The 16,967-nt window shown below is 45.8% G+C and overlaps 2 non-coding genes across 2 annotated transcripts; both read right to left on the reverse strand.

The window, feature by feature from the left end:
• Positions 1-6,351: 6,351 nt before the first annotated feature.
• trnag-gcc (transfer RNA glycine (anticodon GCC)) lies at positions 6,352-6,422 on the reverse strand. The gene has a single exon. It is a non-coding gene; the product is annotated as a tRNA-Gly (tRNA).
• Positions 6,423-13,846: 7,424 nt separating this feature from the next.
• Positions 13,847-13,918, reverse strand: trnae-uuc (transfer RNA glutamic acid (anticodon UUC)). The gene has a single exon. It is a non-coding gene; the product is annotated as a tRNA-Glu (tRNA).
• Between the last annotated feature and the right edge of the window lie 3,049 nt (positions 13,919-16,967).

Here is a 16,967-nt window from a genome sequence, read left to right on the forward strand (position 1 = left end):
ATATATTCTGTCCCTTCCTGACACGATCTGGTTTTTAATTCCCCCACTGCTACCTTGGTTTTTAATTCCCCCACTGCTACCTTGCTCTATTGCCTTCTCCGTTGACATTTTTATTTTTCACTCTCTTGAAACCTCCCTCCCCCCACTAATTATTTTAAAGCCCTCTCTACAGCCCTAGTTTTTCGATTCGCCAGGATTCTAGTCCCAGCACTGGACAAGTGAAGTCCTTCACAATGGAAAAGCTCTCTCCTGTCCCAGTACTGGTGCCAGTGTCCTAAGAAGCAAAACCCATTTCTCCCACACCAGTCTTGTAGCCACGCATTTAACTCTCTGATTTTATTTACCCAAGCCAAATTTGCTCGTGGCTCAGGTAGTAATCCAGAGATTATTACCCTTCTGGTTCTGCTTTTTAATTTGGCACCTAGCTGCTCATACTCCCTCAGAAGAACCTCTTTCCTTGTCCTATTTATGTCGTTAGTACCAACATGGACCACGACAACTGGATTCTCCCCCTCCCACTCCAAGTTTCTCTCCAGCCTAGAGGCGATGTCCTTAACCGTGGCACTGGGCAGGCAACACAGCCTTTGGGACTCTCACTCTCGGCTGCAAAGAACCCTATCTATCCTCCTAATGATGCTACCCCCTACCACTACAACATTTCTATTTACTCCCCCAACTTGAATGGCCCCTCGTTCCACGGTGCTGTGGCCAGGTTGCTCATCATCCCTGCAGTCCCCGTTCCCGTCCTCACAGGGTGTAAAAGCCTCGAACCTGTTGGACAAGAGCAAGGACTGTGGCTCGTCCAGCACTACCTCCTGCTTCCCCGTCCCTGCCTCAATAATAGTCACACCATCCTGCCCTGACCACGGACTACATCTGAATTGGTGTGACTACTTCCAGAAACAGAGAGTCCAGGTAACTCTCCCCCTCCCTGATGTGTCGCAGTGTTTGAAGCTCGGTCTCCAGCTCATCAACACGGAGCCAGAGTTCCTCGAGCAGCCAGCACTTACTGCAAATGTGATCACTGTGAACATCAATGCTGTCCACCAGCTCCCACATATTGCAGCAGTAACACATCACCTGCTCTCCCATTCTATGTAATGAATTACATTTATTAATATTATTTTTAAATACCCTCTGCCCCGATTCTAGATGATGAATATCGCACCTCTATTTAATTCAACTTATCAACTTATAAAGGTTTCAAAGGGAAGGAAAAGTACTCACGAACCAGCCAATCACCTACCAGCTTTTCTGTGATGTCACTTTTGAATTCTGACGTCCCCTTGGTATGTTGCCTTTGGAGCCTTTTTAGGCTGCTTCGCCTCGCTGCTCTGACTCGACTCAACACCCACTGTTGCTACCGGCAGCCTCGACTGGGCCTCGCCTCGCTGCTCCGCCTCCACGATGTCTGCTAATCCTGAGACTGGCAGGAAAACAAGGCCAGAAACAAAACAGAAACAGCATCTCACACCCCAATTACCCTAACTCTCTCACTTACCCAAACTCTCACAGCACGCTCTGCTACTCGCACTGATCTTTTTATACTGTTTGTTTGTAACCAATTGAATCACCCCTGCTGATTGGTTAGATAACTGGTTTTTACTGCCTGCCAATTAACTCTGACTGCACTGTTACCTTGCATTACTCTTCTTAAATCAACAGAATCTCAAATATTTAACTTTTCCCCTTTACTTAAACTGTTTAAGTAATCTTATCAAGATACTACTGGCAAATGCCACTAACAATTTGCACCACTCCAAATGATTCAAAGAGAAATAACCATTAAAGAACTATGTCATTTACCCAAACTTTCACAGCACTCTCTGCTAATCGCACTCATTTTGTACCTCTGTACCGAATGATGCGCTGCTGAGTGTTGAGGCAACAGCAGCGGTGTGGAAAGTTGAAAGGTTCAGAGGTGCACGCAATTTTTCTCGTGGCTGCTTTGAATGCTGCTATGACAAACAGCCGAAAAATGCACTGTTCTCTGACTGCGAATGGAACCCATGCCGCGGCGGTTTAAGCGCCGAATCCTAACCACTAGACCAGGAAGCGTCCTGCCAGCAAGCAGAACAATGCAGTCTTTCCTCCTTGCTGCTTTGAAATTCAGGTCACATTCATGCCAGGCAAACTTTTCGTACACGATGACATTTTTTTGGCGAGATCACAAAGGACATGTTCACGAAACCACAGCATCAAGTGCGGGGAGGCGTCCACCTGAAATCTATTTGCTTCTGTGCTTTTCTCAGAGACACACAGTCAGAGAAAACCCTTCGGGATATTGAATAATCAGGACTAAAATATCAAGGACAAAATAGAGGAAATAGTAATGCAGTGCTTGAGGCAAAGACTCAAACACATACACGAACACAGATGTGTGCCCACTTTGTGTGGGTATGTCTCAGATATCCTTATGATTCATGGAGGCTTGCAGCATAGTGTGAGGCCATTCGGCCAATCGTGCCAGTGCTGTCTCCTTGAAAGAGCAGACGTGCTTTCTTCCGCTGTTATCTACATTTCCCTGTCCTCTCTCCTTCCGCAGTGCCCCACACAAAAGACAAACAGAAAGAAAACACGAACGAGGAATTGATGCAGGAAGTTGTTATACAGTTCTCCACCGTTTAAAATTATTTTAGGTTCATTTTTATTCTGTTATTCTTTTCGAAGGAGCACTTTAATGTGCTGCCCAAAGGTTTAAAATTGGGATCGAGCCAGTTACACAGCAACAGGATGCCATTCAGCCCCTCAAACCAGTTGCACAGGAACAGGAGCAGAACATTCATAACCTTGACCCTGTTGCACAGGTACAGCTAATATATTATTAATGCTTCATGTGATGTGTTTGCTATGATATAAATTGTTAAAAAATTACGCTGCATTGACCAATATTCGAACCCAGGTTCTGCTACGCTAGCAGGCGAAAATTCTACCCCTGCACCACCAATGCACACAGGATTAGTCGATTCCATTTTCTGGTAGCTACAATTTAATTTTGAATTTTGTTAATACAAGCGAGGACACTGCGTTAACATAAAAAGCAAAATGCAGCAGATGCTGGATCTGGAATTGTTGATTAAATGCTGGAAACAGTCCGACGGTCCTGGAACATCTGTGGACAGAGAAACACAGTGTTAATCTTTCAGGACCATGAGCTCTCGGCAGAGATAAAATTTTGCGGTTTTGTGGTTCCCGTGTGAGTATCCATCCAAAGTTGTTAAGCTGCTCAAAAATTAGATAATTAAGAAACTAACCTTCCCCAAAATAATAAATAGGTGCAGGATTGGGACATTCGGCCCCTCGAGCCTAACTCGCCATTTAATAATTTCATGGCTGATGAGATCTCCAACACAACGCCACTTTGCTACCCGCTCCCCATAAAGCTTGACTCCCCTGTAGCTGAAATATATATCTATCTCCCCCAGACATACAGAGCCCGTTTGACGTCTTACAGATTGGCCCGAGGGATAAGCAACTTCAGTTATGTTGATAGTGTGGCGAAGCTGGGACTGCTTTCCTCTGAAGGCTAAGAGGAAATGTAATAGAGGCTTGCAAAATTACAAGGGGTTTTGATAGATGAAATAAAGGGAAACGCTTTCCAGTGGCAGGAGAGATGGTAAGCAGAGGGAGAATTGTCTTATGCAGCAAGTGTTAAGGCATAATAAATATCTGAATAAGTTATCACGGCCAAGGTATTCTCTCATTCCAGTCTTACACACGATGCTAATTTTTCACACTGGCAATGAGTTGACTGATAGCCGTGCTGTGATCAGCTAAGTTTGTTAGGGAGATGCAGTCGGTAAGATAAAACATGGAAGACGGATAATAACCGTGACTGTTCTGACACAGTTAAATGTGGACATTTAAAGTGTCTTGTTCCCAATGTCATTTCCTGCTGACTTTGAAAGAACAGGCAAGGCAGGAAGTGAATGTTGCAGCTCTGTACCGAATGATGCGCTGCTGTCGGTTGAGGCAACAGCAGCGGTGTGAAAGGTTGATGAGGTGCAAGCAGAACATTCAGACCCTTGATCCAGTTGCACAGGTACAGCTAATATATTATTTAAGCTCATGTGATGTGTTTGCTCTGAAATGAATTGTTAAAAGTATTAACCTGCATTGGCCGGGAATCGAACCCGGGTCTCTAGCGTGGCAGGCGAAAATTCTATCGCTGAACCACCAATGCACACCAAGTTAACAGATCCCTTTTTCTGGTAGCTACAATTTATGTCTGACTTTTGTTAATACAAGCGGGGACACTGCGTTAACAAAAAAGCAAAATGCAGCAGATATTGCATCTGGAATTGTTGATTAAATGCTGGAAACACTTCGAAGCTCCTGGAAGATCTGTGGACAGAGATACACAGGGTTAACCTCTCTGGTGCATGAGCTCTCGGCAGAGCTAAGATTTTGCACTTTTCCAGGTCCCGTGGGAGTTTCCTTCCAACGTTGCTTAGCTGCTCAAAAATTACATAATTAAGAAACAAACCTTCTCCAAAAGAATAAATAGGAGCAGGATTGTGCCATTCGGCCCCTCGAGCCCCGCCATTTAATAGGTTCGTGGCTGATGAGATCTTCGACACAACGGAACTTTGCCGCCCGTTCCCCAAAACCCTTAACACCCCTGTAGCTGAAATATATGTCTATCAGACATACAGAACCCGTTTGACGTCTTACAGTGTGGCCCGAGGGACAAGCGACTTCAGTTATGTTGATAGTGTGGAGAAGCTGGGATTGCTTTCCTCTGGAGGCTAAGAGGAAATTTAATAGAGGCTTGCAAAATTACAATGGGTTTTGATAGAGGAAATAAAGACAAACGCTTTCCAATGGCAGGAGGGATGGTAACCAGAGGTAGAATTGTCTTATGCAGCGAATGTTAAGGCCTCATGAATATCAGGATAAGTTATCACGGCCCAGTTATTCTGTCATTCGAGTCTTGCACACGTTGCTAATGTGGCATTTTTCACACTGGCAATGAGTTGACTGATAGCCGTGCTGTGATCAGTTAAGTTTGTTAGGGAGATGCAGTCGGCAAAATAATACATGGAAGACGGATAATAACCGTGACTGTTCTGACACTGTGAGGTACACATAAATGTGGGCATTAAAAGTATCTTGTTCCCAACGTCATTTCCTGCTGACTTTGAAACAGCAGGCATTTTTTGAAGGCAAGGAAGCGAATGTTGCACCTCCGCACCGAATGATGCGCTGCTGACTGTTGAGGCAACAGCAGCGGTGTGGAAAATTGAAAGGTTGATGAAGTGCAATCATTGTTTCGCGCGGGTGCTTTGATTGCTGGCATTTCAAACAGCCAGAAAACGCACTGGTTCCTTGACCGAGAATTCGAACCCGGTCCGCGGCGGTGAAAGCGCCGAATCCTATCCACTAGACCACCAGAGAAACTGTGAAAAACGGCCTGCCAGCAAGCAGCACAAGGCAGTCTTTCCTCCTTGCTGCTTTGAAATTCAGGTCACTTTCACGCCAGGCAAATTTTTCGTACAAGATGACATTTTTTAGGCGAGATCACAAAGGACATGTTCAGGAAACCACAGCATCAAGTGAGTGTAGGCGACCACCTGAAATCTATTTGCTTCTGTGCTTTTCTCAGAGATACACAGTCAGAGAAAAGCCGTCGGGATATTGAATAATCAGCACCAAAATATCAAGGACAATACAGAGGAAACAGTAATGCACTGCTTGAGACAAAGGCTCAAACATATGCACGAACACAGATGTGTGCTCACTTTGTGTGAGTATGTCTCAGATATCCATATGATTCATGGAGGCGTGCAGTACAGTGTGAGGCCATTCGGCCAATCGTGCCAGTGCTGTCCACTTGAAAGATCAGACGTGCTTTCTCCCGCTGTTATCTGCACTTGCCTGTCCTCTCTCGTTCCGCAGTGCCCCGCACAAAAGACAAACAGAAGGAGAACACTATGCTAACGAGGAATTGATGCAGGAGCTTTTTATGCAGTTCCTCACCGTTTAAAATTGTTTTAGGTTCAATCTTTCGCTGTTGATCTTTTCCAAGGAGCGCTTTAAGGTGCTGCCAAAACGTTTAAAATTGGGGATGTTAAAATTCCTTCCCGTCGGGGAATTTCACCCCGGTCTCCCGCGTGACAGGCGGGGATACTCACAACGAGACTAACGAGGAAGTGAGCAATGCAATGTCTGTCAGAGTAAGAATCGAGCCTGTTACACAGGAACAGGATGCCATTCAGCCCCTCAAAGCTGTTGCACAGGAACAGGAGCAGAACATTCATACCCTTGATCCGCTTGCACAGGTACAGCTAATAAATTATTTATGCTCATGTGATGTGTTTGCTATGAAATGAATTGTTAAAAAAATTAGCCTGCATTGGCCGGGAATCGAACCCGGGTCTCCCGCGTGGCAGGCGAGAATTCTACCCCTGAACCACCAATGCACGCCGACTTAATCGATTCTATTTTCTGGTAGCTACAATTTATTTTTGACTTTTGTTAATACAAGCGGGGACACTGCGTTAACATAAAAAGCAATATGCAGCAGATACTGCATCTGGAATTGTTGATTAAATGCTGGAAACACTTCGAAGGTCCTGGAAGATCTGTGGACAGAGAAACACAGGGTTAACCTCTCAGGTGCATGAGCTCTCGGTAGAGCTAAGATTTTGCACTTTTCTACGTCCCGTGGGAGTTTCCTTCCAACGTTGTTTAGCTGCTCAAAAATTACATAATTAAGAAACTAACCTTCCGCAAAAGAAAAAATAGGAGCAGGATTGGGCCATTCGGCCCCTCGAGCCCGCCACTTAAAAAGTTCGTGGCTGATGAGATCTTCGACACAACGCAACTTTGCCGCCCGTTCCCCATAACCCTTGACTCCCCTGTAGCTGAAATATATGTCTATCAGACATACAGAACCCGTTTGACGTCTTACAGTGTGGCCCGAGGGATAGTGTGGAGAAGCTGGGATTGCTTTCCTCTGGAGGCTAAGAGGAAATTTAATAGAGGCTTGCAAAATTACAATGGGTTTTGATAGAGGAAATAAAGACAAACGCTTTCCAATGGCAGGAGGGATGGTAACCAGACGTAGCATTGTCTTATGCAGCGAATGTTAAGGCCTCATGAATATCAGGATAAGTTATCACGGCCCAGTTACTCTGTCATTCGAGTCTTGCACACGTTGCTAATGTGGCATTTTTCACTCTGGCAATGAGTTGACTGAAAGCCGTGCTGTGAACAGCTAAGTTTGTTAGGGAGATGCAGTCGGCAAAATAATACATGGAAGACGGATAATAACCGTGACTATTCTGAGGCAAGGAAGCGAATGCTGCACCTCGGTACCGAATGATGCGCTGCTGACTGTTGAGGCAACAGCAGCGGTGTGGAAAATTGAAAGGTTGATGAGGTGCAAGCATTGTTTCGCGCGGGTGCTTTGATTGCTGGCATTTCAAACAGCCAGAAAACGCACTGGTTCCCTGACCTAGAATCGAACCCGGGCCGCGGCGGTGAAAGCAACGAATCCTATCCACTAGACCACCAGGGAAGCTGTGAGAAGCGGCCTGCCAGCAAGCAGAACAAGGCAGTCTTTCCTCCTTGCTGCTTTGAAATTCAGGTCACTTTCACGCCAGGCAAACTTTTCGTACAAGATGACATTTTTTGGGCGAGATCGCAAAGGACATGTTCAGGAAACCACAGCATCAAGTGCGTGTAGGCGTCCACCTGAAATCTATTTGCTTCTGTGCTTTTCTCAGAGATACACAGTCAGAGAAAAGCCGTCGGGATATTGAATAATCAGCACCAAAATATCAAGGACAATACAGAGGAAACAGTAATGCACTGCTTGAGACAAAGACTCAAACATATGCACGAACACAGATGTGTGCTCACTTTGTGTGAGTATGTCTCAGATATCCATATGATTCATGGAGGCGTGCAGTACAGTGTGAGGCCATTCGGCCAATCGTGCCAGTGCTGTCCACTTGAAAGATCAGACGTGCTTTCTCCCGCTGTTATCTGCATTTCCCTGTCCTCTCTCGTTCCGCAGTGCCCCGCACAAAAGACAAACAGAAGGAGAACACTATGCTAACGAGGAATTGATGCAAGAGGTTTTTATGCAGTTCCTCACCGTTTAAAATTGTTTTAGGTTCAATCTTTCGCTGTTGATCTTTTCCAAGGAGCGCTTTAAGGTGCTGCCAAAACGTTTAAAATTGGGGATGTTAAAATTCCTTCCCGTCGGGGAATTTCACCCCGGTCTCCCGCGTGACAGGCGGGGGTACTCACAACGAGATTAACGAGGAAGTGAGCAATGCAATGTCTGTCAGAGTAAGAATCGAGCTTGTTACACAGGAACAGGATGCCATTCAGCCCCTCACAGCTGTTGCACAGCAACAGGAGCAGAACATTCATACCCTTGATCCACTTGCACAGGTACGGCTAATAAATGATTTATGCTCATGTGATGTGTTTGCTCTGAAATGAATGTTAAAAAAATTAGACTGAATTGGCCGGGAATCGAACCCGGGTCTCCCGCGTGGCAGGCGAGAATTCTACCCCTGAACCACCAATGCACGCCGACTTAATCAATTCTATTTTCTGGTAGCTACAATTTATTTTTGACTTTTGTTAATACAAGCGGGGACACTGCGTTAACATAAAAAGCAATATGCAGCAGATACTGCATCTGGAATTGTTGATTAAATGCTGGAAACACTTCGAAGGTCCTGGAAGATCTGTGGACAGAGAAACGCAGGGTTAACCTCTCAGGTGCATGAGCTCTCGGTAGAGCTAAGATTTTGCACTTTTCTACGTCCCGTGGGAGTTTCCTTCCAACGTTGTTTAGCTGCTCAAAAATTACATAATTAAGAAACTAACCTTCCCCAAAAGAAAAAATAGGAGCAGGATTGGGCCATTCGGACCCTCGAGCCCGCCATTTAAAAAGTCGTGGCTGATGAGATTTTCGACACAACGCAACTTTGCCGCCCGTTCCCCATAACCTTTGACTCCCCTGCAGCTGAAATATATGTCTATCAGACATACAGAACCCGTTTGACGTCTTACAGTGTGGCCCGAGGGATAGTGTGGAGAAGCTGGGATTGCTTTCCTCTGGAGGCTAAGAGGAAATTTAATAGAGGCTTGCAAAATTACAATGGGTTTTGATAGAGGAAATAAAGACAAACGCTTTCCAATGGCAGGAGGGATGGTAACCAGAGGTAGAATTGTCTTATGCAGCGAATGTTAAGGCCTCATGAATATCAGGATAAGTTATCACGGCCCAGTTACTCTGTCATTCGAGTCTTGAACACGTTGCTAATGTGGCATTTTTCACACTGGCAATGAGTTGACTGATAGCCGTGCTGTGATCAGCTAGGTTTGTTAGGGAGATGCAGTCGGCAAAATAATACATGGAAGACGGATAATAACCGTGACTGTTCTGACACTGTGAGGCAAGGAAGCGAATGCTGCACCTCGGTACCGAATGATGCGCTGCTGACTGTTGAGGCAACAGCAGCGGTGTGGAAAATTGAAAGGTTGATGAGGTGCAAGCATTGTTTCGCGCGGGTGCTTTGATTGCTGGCATTTCAAACAGCCAGAAATCGCACTGGTTCCCTGACCGGGAATCGAACCCAGGCCGCGGCGGTGAAAGCGCCGAATCCTATCCACTAGACCACCAGGGAAGCTGTGACAAGCGGCCTGCCAGCAAGCAGAACAAGGCAGTCTTTCCTCCTTGCTGCTTTGAAATTCAGGTCACTTTCACGCCAGGCAAACTTTTCGTACAAGATGACATTTTTTAGGCGAGATCACAAAGGACATGTTCAGGAAACCACAGCATCAAGTGCGTGTAGGCGTTCACCTGAAATCTATTTGCTTCTGTGATTTTCTCAGAGATACACAGTCAGAGAAAAGCCTTCGGGATATTGAATAATCAGCACCAAAATATCAAGGACAATACAGAGGAAACCGTAATGCACTGCTTGAGACAAAGACTCAAACATATGCACGAACACAGATGTGTGCTCACTTTGTGTGAGTATGTCTCAGATATCCATATGATTCATGGAGGCGTGCAGTACAGTGTGAGGCCATTCGGCCAATCGTGCCAGTGCTGTCCACTTGAAAGATCAGACGTGCTTTCTCCCGCTGTTATCTGCATTTCCCTGTCCTCTCTCGTTCCGCAGTGCCCCGCACAAAAGACAAACAGAAGGAGAACACTATGCTAACGAGGAATTGATGCAGGAGGTTTTTATGCAGTTCCTCACCGTTTAAAATTGTTTTAGGTTCAATCTTTCGCTGTTGATCTTTTCCAAGGAGCGCTTTAAGGTGCTGCCAAAACGTTTAAAATTGGGGATGTTAAAATTCCTTCCCGTCGGGGAATTTCACCCCGGTCTCCCGCGTGACAGGCGGGGATACTCACAACGAGACTAACGAGGAAGTGAGCAATGCAATGTCTGTCAGAGTAAGAATCGAGCCTGTTACACAGGAACAGGATGCCATTCAGCCCCTCAAAGCTGTTGCACAGCAACAGGAGCAGAACATTCATACCCTTGATCCACTTGCACAGGTACAGCTAATAAATTATTTATGCTCATGTGATGTGTTTGCTATGAAATGAATCGTTAAAAAAATTAGCCTGCATTGGCCGGGAATCGAACCCGGGTCTCCCGCGTGGCACGCGAGATTTCTACCCCTGAACCACCAATGCACGCCGACTTAATCGATTCTATTTTCTGGTAGCTACAATTTATTTTTGACTTTTGTTAATACAAGCGGGGACACTGCGTTAACATAAAAAGCAATATGCAGCAGATACTGCATCTGGAATTGTTGATTAAATGCTGGAAACACTTCGAAGGTCCTGGAAGATCTGTGGACAGAGAAACACAGGGTTAACCTCTCAGGTGCATGAGCTCTCGGTAGAGCTAAGATTTTGCACTTTTCTACGTCCCGTGGGAGTTTCCTTCCAACGTTGTTTAGCTGCTCAAAAATTACATAATTAAGAAACTAACCTTCCCCAAAAGAAAAAATAGGAGCAGGATTGGGCCATTCGGCCCCTCGAGCCCGCCATTTAAAAAGTTCGTGGCTGATGAGATCTTCGACACAACGCAACTTTGCCGCCCGTTCCCCATAACCTTTGACTCCCCTGTAGCTGAAATATATGTCTATCAGACATACAGAACCCGTTTGACGTCTTACAGTGTGGCCCGAGGGATAGTGTGGAGAAGCTGGGATTGCTTTCCTCTGGAGGCTAAGAGGAAATTTAATAGAGGCTTGCAAAATTACAATGGGTTTTGATAGAGGAAATAAAGACAAACGCTTTCCAATGGCAGGAGGGATGGTAACCAGAGGTAGAATTGTCTTATGCAGCGAATGTTAAGGCCTCATGAATATCAGGATAAGTTATCACGGCCCAGTTACTCTGTCATTCGAGTCTTGCACACGTTGCTAATGTGGCATTTTTCACACTGGCAATGAGTTGACTGATAGCCGTGCTGTGATCAGCTAGGTTTGTTAGGGAGATGCAGTCGGCAAAATAATACATGGAAGACGGATAATAACCGTGACTGTTCTGACACTGTGAGGCAAGGAAGCGAATGCTGCACCTCGGTACCGAATGATGCGCTGCTGACTGTTGAGGCAACAGCAGCGGTGTGGAAAATTGAAAGGTTGATGAGGTGCAAGCATTGTTTCGCGCGAGTGCTTTGATTGCTGGCATTTGAAACAGCCAGAAATCGCACTAGTTCCCTGACCGGGAATCGAACCCAGGCCGCGGCGGTGAAAGCGCCGAATCCTATCCACTAGACCACCAGGGAAGCTGTGACAAGCGGCCTGCCAGCAAGCAGAACAAGGCAGTCTTTCCTCCTTGCTGCTTTGAAATTCAGGTCACTTTCACGCCAGGCAAACTTTTCGTACAAGATGACATTTTTTAGGCGAGATCACAAAGGACATGTTCAGGAAACCACAGCATCAAGTGCGTGTAGGCGTCCACCTGAAATCTATTTGCTTCTGTGCTTTTCTCAGAGATACACAGTCAGAGAAAAGCCGTCGGGATATTGAATAATCAGCACCAAAATATCAAGGACAATACAGAGGAAACAGTAATGCACTGCTTGAGACAAAGACTCAAACATATGCACGAACACAGATGTGTGCTCACTTTGTGTGAGTATGTCTCAGATATCCATATGATTCATGGAGGCGTGCAGTACAGTGTGAGGCCATTCGGCCAATCGTGCCAGTGCTGCCCACTTGAAAGATCAGACGTGCTTTCTCCCGCTGTTATCTGCATTTCCCTGTCCTCTCTCGTTCCGCAGTGCCCCGCACAAAAGACAAACAGAAGGAGAACACTATGCTAACGAGGAATTGATGCAGGAGGTTTTTATGCAGTTCCTCACCGTTTAAAATTGTTTTAGGTTCAATCTTTCGCTGTTGATCTTTTCCAAGGAGCGCTTTAAGGTGCTGCCAAAACGTTTAAAATTGGGGATGTTAAAATTCCTTGCCGTCGGGGAATTTCACCCCGGTCTCCCGCGTGACAGGCGGGGATACTCACAACGAGACTAACGAGGAAGTGAGCAATGCAATGTCTGTCAGAGTAAGAATCGAGCCTGTTACACAGGAACAGGATGCCATTCAGCCCCTCAAAGCTGTTGCACAGCAACAGGAGCAGAACATTCATACCCTTGATCCACTTGCACAGGTACAGCTAATAAATTATTTATGCTCATGTGATGTGTTTGCTATGAAATGAATCGTTAAAAAAATTAGCCTGCATTGGCCGGGAATCGAACCCGTGTCTCCCGCGTGGCAGGCGAGAATTCTACCCCTGAACCACCAATGCACGCCGACTGAATCGATTCTATTTTCTGGTAGCTACAATTTATTTTTGACTTTTGTTAATACAAGCGGGGACACTGCGTTAACATAAAAAGCAATATGCAGCAGATACTGCATCTGGAATTGTTGATTAAATGCTGGAAACACTTCGAAGTTCCTGGAAGATCTGTGGACAGAGAAACACAGGGTTAACCTCTCAGGTGCATGAGCTCTCGGTAGAGCTAAGATTTTGCACTTTTCTACGTCCCGTGGGAGTTTCCTTCCAACGTTGTTTAGCTGCTCATAAATTACATAATTAAGAAACTAACCTTCCCCAAAAGAAAAAATAGGAGCAGGATTGGGCCATTCGGCCCCTCGAGCCCGCCATTTAAAAAGTTCGTGGCTGATGAGATCTTCGACACAACGCAACTTTGCCGCCCGTTCCCCATAACCTTTGACTCCCCTGTAGCTGAAATATATGTCTATCAGACATACAGAACCCGTTTGACGTCTTACAGTGTGGCCCGAGGGATAGTGTGGAGAAGCTGGGATTGCTTTCCTCTGGAGGCTAAGAGGAAATTTAATAGAGGCTTGCAAAATTACAATGGGTTTTGATAGAGGAAATAAAGACAAACGCTTTCCAATGGCAGGAGGGATGGTAACCAGAGGTAGAATTGTCTTATGCAGCGAATGTTAAGGCCTCATGAATATCAGGATAAGTTATCACGGCCCAGTTCCTCTGTCATTCGAGTCTTGCACACGTTGCTAATGTGGCATGTTTCACACTGGCAATGAGTTGACTGATAGCCGTGCTGTGATCAGCTAAGTTTGTTAGGGAGATGCAATCGGCAAAATAATACATGGAAGACGGATAATAACCGTGACTCTCTGACACTGCGAGGCAAGGAAGCGAATGCTGCACCTCGGTACCGAATGATGCGCTGCTGACTGTTGAGGCAACAGCAGCGGTGTGGAAAATTGAAAGGTTGATGAGGTGCAAGCATTATTTCGCGCGGGTGCTTTGATTGCTGGCATTTCAAACAGCCAGAAATCGCACTGGTTCCCTGACCGGGAATCGAACCCGGGCCCCGGCGGTGAAAGCGCCGAATCTTATCCACTAGACCACCAGGGAAGCTGCGAGAAGCGGCCTGCCAGCAAGCAGAACAAGGCAGTCTTTCCTCCTTGCTGCTTTGAAATTCAGGTCACTTTCACGCCAGGCAAACTTTTCGTACAAGATGACATTTTTTAGGCGAGATCACAAAGGACATGTTCAGGAAACCACAGCATCAAGTGCGTGCAGGCGTCCACCTGAAATCTATTTGCTTCTGTGCTTTTCTCAGAGGTACACAGTCAGAGAAAAGCCGTCGGGATATTGAATAATCAGCACCAAAATATCAAGGAAAATACAGAGGAAACAGTAATGCACTGCTTGAGACAAAGACTCAAACATATGCACGAACACAGATGTGTGCTCACTTTGTGTGAGTATGTCTCAGATATCCATATGATTCATGGAGGCGTGCAGTACAGTGTGAGGCCATTCGGCCAATCGCGCTTTAAGGTGCTGCCAAAACGTTTAAAATTGGGGATGTTAAAATTCCTTCCCGTCGGGGAATTTCACCCCGGTCTCCCGCGTGACAGGCGGGGATACTCACAACGAGACTAACGAGGAAGTGAGCAATGCAATGTCTGTCAGAGTAAGAATCGAGCCTGTTACACAGGAACAGGATGCCATTCAGCCCCTCAAAGCTGTTGCACAGCAACAGGAGCAGAACATTCATACCCTTGATCCACTTGCACAGGTACAGCTAATAAATTATTTATGCTCATGTGATGTGTTTGCTATGAAATGAATTGTTAAAATAATTAGCCTTCATTGGCCGGGAATCGAACCCGGGTCTCCCGCGGGGCAGGCGAGAATTCTACCCCTGAACCACCAATGCACGCCGACTGAATCGATTCTATTTTCTGGTAGCTACAATTTATTTTTGACTTTTGTTAATACAAGCGGGGACACTGCGTTAACATAAAAAGCAATATGCAGCAGATACTGCATCTGGAATTGTTGATTAAATGCTGGAAACACTTCGAAGGTCCTGGAAGATCTGTGGACAGAGAAACACAGGGTTAACCTCTCAGGTGCATGAGCTCTCGGTAGAGCTAAGATTTTGCACTTTTCTACGTCCCGTGGGAGTTTCCTTCCAACGTTGTTTAGCTGCTCAAAAATTACATAATTAAGAAACTAACCTTCCCCAAAAGAAAAAATAGGAGCAGGATTGGGCCATTCGGCCCCTCGAGCCCGCCATTTAAAAAGTTCGTGGCTGATGAGATCTTCGACACAACGCAACTTTGCCGCCCGTTCCCCATAACCTTTGACTCCCCTGTAGCTGAAATATATGTCTATCAGACATACAGAACCCGTTTGACGTCTTACAGTGTGGCCCGAGGGATAGTGTGGAGAAGCTGGGATTGCTTTCCTCTGGAGGCTAAGAGGAAATTTAATAGAGGCTTGCAAAATTACAATGGGTTTTGATAGAGGAAATAAAGACAAAAGCTTTCCAATGGCAGGAGGGATGGTAACCAGAGGTAGAATTGTCTTATGCAGCGAATGTTAAGGCTTCATGAATATCAGGATAAGTTATCACGGCCCAGTTACTCTGTCATTCGAGTCTTGCACACGTTGCTAATGTGGCATTTTTCACACTGGCAATGAGTTGACTGATAGCCGTGCTGTGATCAGCTAAGTTTGTTAGGGAGATGCAGTCGGCAAAATAATACATGGAAGACGGATAATAACCGTGACTGTTCTGACACTGCGAGGCAAGGAAGCGAATGCTGCACCTCGGTACCGAATGATGCGCTGCTGACTGTTGAGGCAACAGCAGCGGTGTGGAAAATTGAAAGGTTGATGAGGTGCAAGCATTTTTTCGCGCGGGTGCTTTGATTGCTGGCATTTCAAACAGCCAGAAAACGCACTGATTCTCTGACCGGGAATCGAACCCGGGCCGCAGCGGTGAAAGCGCCGAATCCTATCCACTAGACCACCAGGGAAGCTGTGAGAAGCGGCCTGCCAGCAAGCAGAACAAGGCAGTCTTTCCTCCTTGCTGCTTTGAAATTCAGGTCACTTTCACGCCAGGCAAACTTTTCATACAAGATGACATTTTTTAGGCGAGATCACAAAGGACATGTTCAGGAAACCACAGCATCAAGTGCGTGTAGGCGTCCACCTGAAATCTATTTGCTTCTGTGCTTTTCTCAGAGATACACAGTCAGAGAAAAGCCGTCGGGGTATTGAATAATCAGCACCAAAATATCAAGGACAATACAGAGGAAACAGTAATGCACTGCTTGAGACAAAGACTCAAACATATGCACGAACACAGATGTGTGCTCACTTTGTGTGAGTATGTCTCAGATATCCATGTGATTCATGGAGGCGTGCAGTACAGTGTGAGGTCATTCGGCCAATCGTGCCAGTGCTGTCCACTTGAAAGATCAGACGTGCTTTCTCCCGCTGTTATCTGCATTTCCCTGTCCTCTCTCGTTCCGCAGTGCCCCGCACAAAAGACAAACAGAAGGAGAACACTATGCTAACGAGGAATTGATGCAGGAGGTTTTTATGCAGTTCCTCACCGTTTAAAATTGTTTTAGGTTCAATCTTTCGCTGTTGATCTTTTCCAAGGAGCGCTTTAAGGTGCTGCCAAAACGTTTAAAATTGGGGATGTTAAAATTCCTTCCCGTCGGGGAATTTCACCCCGGTCTCCCGCGTGAGAGGCGGGGATACTCACAACGAGACTAACGAGGAAGTGAGCAATGCAATGTCTGTCAGAGTAAGAATCGAGCCTGTTACACAGAGAACAGGATGCCATTCAGCCCCTCAAAGCTGTTGCACAGCAACAGGAGCAGAACATTCATACCCTTGATCCACTTGCACAGGTACAGCTAATAAATTATTTATGCTCATGTGATGTGTTTGCTATGAAATGAATTGTTAAAAAAATTAGCCTACATTGGCCGGGAATCGAACCCGGGTCTCCCGCGTGGCAGGCGAGAATTCTACCCCTGAACCACCAATGCACGCCGACTTAATCGATTCTTTTTTCTGGTAGCTACAATTTATTTTTGACTTTTGTTAATACAAGCGGGGACACTGCGTTAACATAAAAAGCAATATGCAGCAG

The sequence above is a fragment of the Somniosus microcephalus genome, unplaced genomic scaffold (assembly GCF_052327205.1).
Source record: "Somniosus microcephalus isolate GS21.2 unplaced genomic scaffold, FLI_Smic_1.0 unresolved_chr8, whole genome shotgun sequence".
NCBI classification, from domain to species: Eukaryota; Metazoa; Chordata; class Chondrichthyes; order Squaliformes; family Somniosidae; genus Somniosus; species Somniosus microcephalus.